The sequence below is a fragment of the Lygodium microphyllum genome, chromosome 17, assembly GCF_053477565.2.
Source record: "Lygodium microphyllum isolate KBCC chromosome 17, Lygodium_microphyllum_v1.1.10, whole genome shotgun sequence".
NCBI lineage: Eukaryota > Viridiplantae > Streptophyta > Polypodiopsida > Schizaeales > Lygodiaceae > Lygodium > Lygodium microphyllum.
The window spans coordinates 143,272,245-143,281,720 of NC_141151.1; the positions used below are offsets into that span (position 1 = coordinate 143,272,245).

At 41.4% G+C, this 9,476-nt stretch overlaps 1 pseudogene; it reads left to right on the forward strand.

Annotated features, from left to right (window-relative positions):
• Nucleotides 1-531: 531 nt before the first annotated feature.
• LOC148022436 (diacylglycerol O-acyltransferase 2 pseudogene) lies at nt 532-3,634 on the forward strand (annotated as a pseudogene).
• The last annotated feature ends 5,842 nt before the right edge of the window (nt 3,635-9,476 follow it).

The following is a 9,476-nucleotide window of genomic DNA, read 5'->3' on the forward strand; positions in this document are numbered from 1 at the left end:
TAAAAAAAATCCATGGAAAAAGGGGTAGGAATAGACTTATGTGGAATCTAGTGGGGAGGGGATGTAAGGAAGCCCCTCTTCTTCTCCACAAAGACCCAGGGGTAAGGATGGGCTTATTGGGGAATCTAGTGAGAAGGGGGTTTATAGGCTTCCTCCTCTTCTTTTCAAATCCCACACTAGGGATGATTGGTGGGGAGGGGCTTTGTAGCTTCCTCTCCTTCAAAGTCCGGAGATGGGATGATTGAATTAATGGTGGGAAGGCCCTTATAGACTTCCTCTTCTTCTCTTCAAAGCCCAGGATGGGCTTATTGAGGATCTTATGGGAAGGGGGACTTTAAACCTGGGCTAGGAAATGGGCTTGTGGTGGAACCAATGGGAAGGGGGCTTAGAGAAGCCCCTTAGAAGCTTTTTAATGAAGCTTCTAAGAAGCTTCTGGGAGCAGTACACCATGTGTAAAAGGGGGGAGATGATAATGTCGTGAAAAAGGGGGAGGTGGTACTAACGTTGAGTGGGGGATTCGCTTGTCAGGAGATGGCGGAATTGGCTGCTTTGGCGGATGTGGCGGCCGCTATCAAGCACAAGCGGCAGCGTACGTCTCAGCTGGTGACTCCCTCTCCTCCTCACGACGCAGCATAGCGACTAGTTGCTCCTCTCTCACAACGGTCTCTAGCACCTTACACGGCCTTCTTCCCTCTTCTATGGCAACAACAGCAAGTAGCCTCCCTCTCCCTCTTCTTCACCAACCCCCCCTCCACTATGGGGATTCTTATAGTCCAGGGGGGGAGAGGACCTCCCCCCATGTGGCCCGTTGCATGGCCCTCTTCCCCCCCTTCCTCATGCAGCTCTACTGGCCCATCCCCCCACACTCCCTCTCCTCTAGCTGTGCATCGAGTGGGGGAGAAGGAATAGTTAAAAAAATTGAAATTTATTTTAACATTATCCTCTTATCCTCCTCCCAAGAGGATGTTTCCCCGTGGCTATGCGGGTTTGAATCCCTGGCCTTATTTTTCCAAGACGGAGTTCTCTATCTCTCGCATGCGGATATAGATTAGCTGCCGGCACTGGGGATAATCTTTGCATGAGTTTATGGTGCGCAAGAGGTTGGTTTAATAATATTTTTTTCAAACGGAAATATTACACCCATGCCTAGCCAATATCTGCATAAAATAATATCTTTCGATAGGCAAAAGAAACCCTTCTACACCAACTTTCAATTCCTATAATGTTTTAATTGTAAATTGTTTAGAATCCTGTAAACTTGGCTATCTTGACACTTTCTCATACAAACTCTCACTATTTGGTGGAAGTACCAAAGCAACTCATTTCACCTTTTTGTCTATTGTCTTATACTTTGTCTCCACAACTACTTCAACCCATTGTAATCCTTTATGTTGAGCAAAAAATGCTATAACATCATACATGTCCAAAGAAAATGCTGACAGCACTTTATTTTCAGCCTCATTTTATGCATGTATAGTTGCTGAAATTTCAACCATAGTGTCAATAATATTCAGCCCATAAAAGAGGCTTAAAATGGCTTCATTTTCAACTAACAAACCCAATGCTCAAAGTTACTTAATAGCATGTTTCATAGATATGCATCCATCCTTGTACATAGCTTCCATAGGCTTAAAGCAACATGAACTATTTGTTGTAAATTGAGAATAACTAGTACTAAATGAATACTTCAATACATCAAGAGGCAAGTACATCCTTTGAATAGTACTACTGTAGCCCCACATTATAGTAGTACTCAATGAAAATCCAGTCTTTGAATTTCCTTGCATTTGGAGGCAAAGGAGACTTTCGAAGAATATCCCAATTCCTAGGATGATTAACATAAACATAAAGAAATTGGACGTCCCATCCTTGCTTCTAAGTTAAACCATCATCAAGCACCTTTGTTTCCATACGCACCCCTACAATATAGGGCTATTCCAAAATCACTACATATGAGAAACTATCTTGCATAAAGAAGTGTTGCTCTTCTTGTACATCACCAATCATTACTTTTACATTAAGATGTAGGCCATGCACCATTCTTATACAATCCATACTCAGTCACATTAATCTCGGACTCGTGGTCAAGCGAAGCAACACAAGGAGTTTCACACTCCCCTATTTATACTAGCATTTCAGTGGTAGTTGTTACCTAGTGATTTCTTGTGTAGTGACTCTGAGCAATAGATCCTAGAGCCTCTTTCCCATATTGTTGCATTTTTCGCCTTACTTCAACAAGCATATTTCTACAAGATAATGTATTTTCAGCCACTTTCTTCTCCTTTCCACATGTTGTACACTAATTAGCAACATCTTCATACATAAACTAGCACTTACATCATGCTCATATTTAGCGCAAATGCCCAACAAACTAGTTTCCTCTTCAAATTATAGCAATGCACTAGTGGTATCACCAAGAAACTAATGCGTACTCTTAATTATGTAAATGATTTTGTCATGAAATTCCCACTTGGCAATGTCAAGAATCTCTCCCAAGGTGATTTTGTCATGAAATTCCTGCTTGGCAATGTAAAGAATCTCTACTAAGGTGATTTTGTCATGAAATTCCCGCTTGGCAATGTCAAGAATCTCTCCCAATGCACTAGTGGTATCACCAAGAAACTAATGCATACTCTTAATTATGTCAATGATTTTGTCATGAAATTCCCACTTGGCAATGTCAAGAATCTCTCCCAAGGTGAATTACACCTAACTATTTAAAATCCATTCTTCAAGAACCTTCTTGAGATCTGTGGCTTTCTTAATGTAACGTGCCCGCTCCTCGAATTGCAGGACACATCCTAGCAGCCCATTGAGAGATCAATTTAGAAGACACCGCCCGGTGTCGTACTGCTGTGCATCGGAGGTGTGGAATCCACCAAAATGTTGTGTGTGTGACATTTGTTACTTTGTACATACTTAGTCGTTGTGTTTACATTTATTTTCTACATGCGACTATAGTGGAGAGAAGTTTGGAAGCATAGTAATGGATATGTTTGGGAAGTTTGGATCAGTTTCAGTAGAAGATCAATTACCATCTACCTTGGATTTTGCAATGGAGGTTTCTGCAGTTGAAAAGTTAAGGGTCTGGCAAGCAGTGCGGTTTTTAGGACTCCTATTTTAAGACACATATGGACTTGTTTGGGACTAGTGTCTGCTTCAAGAAAGGTTCTTTGCGATTTATTAAAAGATGGTTGTAGTTGTGTTCTGATTCTTGGAGGTGTTAGAAAGATGCTCTTTATGGAACATGACCGTGAGGTAGCTTATCTAAAGCAGAGAGTTGGTTTCATACGTGTAGCAATTGAGACAGGATCTCCTTTAGTGCCTTGTTTTATATTTGGGCAGACCCATGTTTACAAGTGGTGGAAACCCAAGGGCAGGGTATACAATCAGATCTATCGACTGCTTTGCTTTGTGCAACTTATGTTTTGGGGAATGTTTGGGTCCCCTATACCTTTTTGTCGTCCGATGCACATTATTGTTGGGAAGCCCATTGATGTGAAGAAAAATCCAAGCCCGTCCTGCTGAAGAGGTTTCTGAAATGCAATCAAGCTTTATCTTTGCCCTCCAAGAATTTTATGAGAAGTACAAAGCAGATGCAGGATACACGTGTGTTCCAGTGTATGTGTACTGAGCTGAAATGTTTAGATTGTCACTGGGGTACCTGAGATCATGCATGATCAAATATGTCAAGGCTATTCCAGCTTCGTATGCAAACATGGTCTGTGGTGCTCAGCATAATGTACTGGAAATAATATGTGTCATTGTAGTGACTTAAGGAGCCTGGGGGAAGGAAAAGCGATGGAAGGCTATTTTGAAATGGATGGCTATTTTCAAAAGGGGGACTTTTTGGGGGGAAGAGGCTTAATTGAGAAGAGTGGAGCATATTCAGGACTGGTAGGCACTAATCAGATTCGAGGGGGGAAAAAAAACAGGGGAAACGAGGAGAGCTGAAAAAAAAGATGCAGTCGAAAGGTGGTGGATAGATGAAGAGCAGAGCAGAAAGCATATGAATCGTAGGCAGAAAGCATACGAATCGCAAAGGATTTTCTTTGATAATAAGATCCTACATATTTTAGATGTGGAGCTGAAGGAGACTAAATTTCTCAATCAAATGGAGAGCTTACGACCTGTGCTTCTGGCCTACATGAAGGGGGACCTGCTTTGATTCCTGTGGAAGGAAGGTAGATCTTCGTTGTTGAGGGGAGCAAAAACGAAGACGACGATGCTGATCAGATGAGCATTATGCCAGGGATAGGACGAATATAGCAGAAGAGGAAGGAGGTGCTAGAACGAACATGTCTAGTGGATTGTGAGGACAGAAGACGCTGTAGTACGAAGGGCGGAAGATGATGCTGTGACAATGATCCTAAAAGCAGACAAAGATGCTCAAGATGACGTAGCCGACTGATGGGAAGAGACAACGAACGAAGAAGAGGGAAGAATTGGTGGATTGCCTGGAGGAGCTAAGGCAAGATATAGCATATAGCAGGAGCTTGGCGAGCACAGACTCGAGTTTACTGTCGTCTGTGAGGGCAAGCCTTGTCAACAGACGTTCCAACGTAGCTTCTTGTTTGGCCTCTCCATCCCCGCCAATCGTCTTCACATCTGCTATGGTTTCAATTTCCTCAGAGCAATTGTTTGAGCCTCGCTTAAGCAAGGGTTTTGTAGAAATCAATCTGAGGAAAATTTGAAAGATGCAAACAATCCAAAAGAATCAAATAAATTTGATTCTCAATATGTGCATTGGTGAAAGCGGGATCTACACAGTAGGGAAATATCCCTCCAAGAACTAACGCAGTTCCGCCAGAGCATGGGTGATTCTCGTTGGATGGAGGGAATATGCACAGAGGATACATGTTGCAGACTCGAAATCTGGAAATGGAACTTTCTCAGAAATTTTTTAGAAGAGTACCTCAATTCTCAAGGATTTATGGGTATGGTTCACATTCAAAGTGAAGTGCAGGCAATGTAAACTTGTGATATCTCTATGCTTCTTCATATTTATTCTCAATGTTTCCTGGACTAAGAGTTTCACGAAGAGACTCCTTCACTAAAAATACAGGAGGTGCAAATAAGATCGGTGTGTGTAAATATATTGTTGACTTTATGCTCCTCTTACATATGTTGGCAAGGAACATGCTTATAGAAGCAAGTAGTTAAGATGTGAAACAGCCAAGAGCCATACACACAACATTGGGTAACCTTTAAATAATCTATGAAATCGGGCTCATAGTTATTATACTGCTCTTCAATACCTGTCACAGAATAGGTGGTTTCTAAGAGTTGAATCTTTCCAACTGATCAACATCACAGAAGAATTGTATTTAGTCACTTGATTGATCTTCCATCTTGAAATTTATCAAGGTCTTCTGTAGACATGACTTTGCTTTCAGAAACCCTTCGACACCGACACTCCCAAGGAATGACACGGGGTTTGCCAACTATGGTCTCTCGAGTCTGCCTCGCAACGAAACTTATCCGGCCATTCCCACTAGGATCGTCCTGAAGTCCAGGTTCCTAGCAGTCGAGTCTTCCTAACAGCCTTCTAGCGTCGGTCGACAACTGCTCCACTTTGCGTAGATACAACTGGACCCAAGCAGACTCGTACCACACTTGGTTCAAAGAGAATGGGAAAGGAGAGGGAGGCATCGCTCGACCTCTCTACCCATAGGGCATAGTCCCATTCCGGTCCCCTAAAATGGTATGAATCAGGGTTTCAACTTACAAGTTCTAAGGTCCTTGTCTAAGTAACGTTCGCATCAAATAAATTCCATTGAGGAAAGCTCCCGTCTAACCGAGACCACCCTGTTGTACGATGAACCCAATGGTCACATCCACCACGCTTCCCTCAGGGGTTGTTTTAGTTATCTAATTACCTACCATGTTATGTTTGACACATAGAAGCAGCTTCCTTAATTAACCCATTAATCGCAGGTTCCTTTACGTAATTTAGGGCACAGACATGAAGTCAAGATAACAAGATCAAACACCTCCTTCACTTATCTTCAGATTAATGTTTGTCTCCAGCCCATACAGGAGAATTAAGGAAGGATGGCGCTAGCTACCCCCCGCGAACCGCCAAACCCTAACCAAGGGGGTTATGAATCCGCGCCGGGAATGTGGACCGAACCCACCGCAAGAGGTCTCTCCGTGGAAATTTCTTTACGTAGGAGGACGCTTGGGTGCCAGGGGGGGCTCTGGCTGTAAATCCCAATGCCTCTGGACCCTACACAAGTGTTCTATGTGACTCGAGATGGGATCTTGAGGCCTTGATACTAGTTATAAGGCAGAATCTTGGTAGGATAAACCTTCGGGTTTTTATTGCCAGAAGACGAAAGGATTTTTTTGTGAAGGTAGAAAGGGATACTTAATTCTCTTGTATGGGCGGGAGACAAACATTAATCTGAAGATAAGTTAAGGAAGGGTTTGATCTTGTTATCTTGTCTGTGTGTCTGTGCCCTAAATTACGTAAAGGAACCTATGATTAACGGGTTAATTAAGGAAGCTACTTTTATGTGTCAAACATAATGTGGTAGGTAATTAGATAACTAAAACAACCCTCGAGGGAAGCATGGTGGATGTGACCGTCGGGTCCATCCTATGGCAGGGTGGTCTCGGTTATCCAGGAGCTTTCCTCAATGGAATTTATTTGATGCGAATGTTAGTTAGATAAGGACCTTAGAACTTGTAAGTTGAAACCTTGATTCATACCATTTTAGGGGACCAAAATGGGACTATGACCTATGGGTAGAGAGGTCGAGCGATGCCTCCCTCTCGTTTCCCATTCTCTTTCAACCAAGTGCGGTATGAGTCTGCTTGGGTCTAGTTGTATCTATGCAAAGTGGAGCGGTTGTCGACTAACGCTAGAAGGCTGTTAGGAATACTCAACTACTAGGAACCCAGACTTCAGGTCGATCCTAGTGGGAACGACCGGATAAGTTCCGTTGCAAGGCAGACTTGAGAGACCCTATTTGGCAAGCCCCCTGTCATTCCTTGGGAGTGCCGGGTGGCATCTTCTAGATTGATCTCTCGATGGGCTACTAGGACGTGTCCCACAATTTGAGGGGTAGGCACGTTACACTTAATATCAGACTACACCTTATATCCTAGCTGCTTGCCCTTGTTTTTGCCCTCTTGTTTTCTATCTCATTTTTGCTCTTGCCCAACCTCTTCCATAACATGCTCGCGAGGTGGCTGATTTGTAGCTTTAGGTAGATCCACACTTTTTCTTGTCACTCTCTTAGATGTCCCTACATTATCTTCATCTCTCTTTTGTTTCTCTTCCACAAGTATATGTGTGTTTTTCACCTTTGCTAAATATGTATATATACTGAATATGCATCTACCAGTGATTTCCAGCTAGTTATGTCACGAATGACTTGCCCTACATGGGACATATCACTATTAGTAACTTTCCTCTTTCAGCTACATGCAAAGCATGCATCCATATTGTAGCCTTCAAAGAAACCATCATTTGACCAAGCATTCTATACAACTGTGGACCAAAACTAGAAGCATGTATAGTCCCACAGGCATTTTGAACAACCAAGTCTTCCAATAACTTTTGCATACCTCTCTTTCCAAAATTCAAAGCAACTAGAAATCCTATTTTTTGTTCATGGATCTTGCCATCTTTTCAAAATATGAGATGTCATGCCCAAGCCTCTTGATAAGAATCACAATCCTTCCTTTTATGCTACAAAGTATCATACCATATACATCTTTTTCCTGGTTTAGGGGATGTTACTCGTCCCCTTTCATCTTGTCCTTTCTCATCCAAAATGTCCACCTTCAATTGAAGATCATGCATACCTTTAATGAATTCATCTAAAATATATTCCCTAATAATGGGAACAATAGGTGTAGCCATAGGGTTAGCTATAAGAGCAGGTAGCTTATTGGATACATAAACTATTTTTCCTGTAACAGTGGGCAAGCTGGATACATGCAATCTTTCTTTTCTTCTATGCTTTTTCACCAATGCAGTATCAACTTCTTTAACATGCCTCCAGTCTATTTTAAGCCATGTCTTGTAGTTTGATCCTCTAATAAATCATCAAGCTTCTCTTGAATCTCATGATCTGTCACTTTTGTAGAATTAGTTCAATTTTTTGACTTACAAAATCTTATTGTTCTGCAAGATCTAACTGCGCAAACTGACTTTCAAATTCTCTTAGTAACTCTATAGTTAGCTACAAGACCCTTATTGGGTTGTAGAACCCACTCCTGGAAAGTCTAAGGGGTATTCAAATTGGTGTTTTCAATGTGAAATTCTTCCCTAAGTGTCTTCTTGAAAGCCACCTAGTCAGCATCATGCATGTACAATTCAGTAACCCAGGCTTTCAATTCATGTACAGTAACCCATACAAAATACTGGCTCCATGCAAGTTAAGCCACCCCAAAGAACTCCATCTTTTGAGCATATGTATGCAAATATGTAGATACATCCCTATAATTAACAACTTCATCTCACACTGTACTACTTGCAAAGTACTCATCACAATAGTTTCTATTTGAGTAGAAACCTACATCACATATTGTTGTTATACCTCCATAAGCATGTTGATATTCTGCACTAACTATTGCAAGACATCACTAGAAACTGTGCTTGAAGGTTCTCCCATCCAATCTTTCCTTCAGACAACCTTTCACGTCGGGTTTACCAATATCGCAAGGATTTTAGTCGAAAGGTCATATCCACTAGGGATCAGATAGAGAAGGAAGTAGAGAATAGGAGATAGAAGAGAACAAAAAGAATAGATAAGAGGTACACAAGATTAAGAAAAGCTCAATGATTCAAAGCACTATATATTGATAGAACTTGAGAAAATAAACAAAATCCTTATCTGGGACTACTTGGAAGCAACCTCCAAGCATTAGATCTCTTGGAGCTCCATGGTAGACAAAAAATAAGCACGAAATACTAGCTTCTTCTCTACTGCTTAGATGACAAATCTAATGGTTCATTGGCTTTGAAGAAAGAGGGGTAAAACTTTAGGACACATACTCAGAATTCTCCCAGATTGCTTCTTCTTCTTCTCCCCGTTTGAATTGTTTTTTGCTACTAAAAATTGCAATCATGTGCCGCGTGAACTTGTAAGTCCCTCTTTTTTACATGAGATCTCCCCAAAACTGGCTAAAAAGCCACTTTCTTTGCATGTCACCCTATTCTAAAAGCTTTCTACACCTTTTTAGGATATTTACAAGAGATAATATCCAAAATATCAAAAATAGGGTAAACTTGTCCAAAAATTCTATATTATAACACTAATATGGACACTAATGCTAGTGACTTTTTAGGCTCCACAAACTTGTCCAAAAATAGGCTAGATAATATGGACACTAATGACTAATATAACATTGACTCTCTAAATTAATAAGAAAGCTGGATAACGATGCACTCGAAGGTTTTTTACACTGTGCCCGTGTAGTGACACGACAATGTAAAAGACAACAAGAAACCACATGTGAAC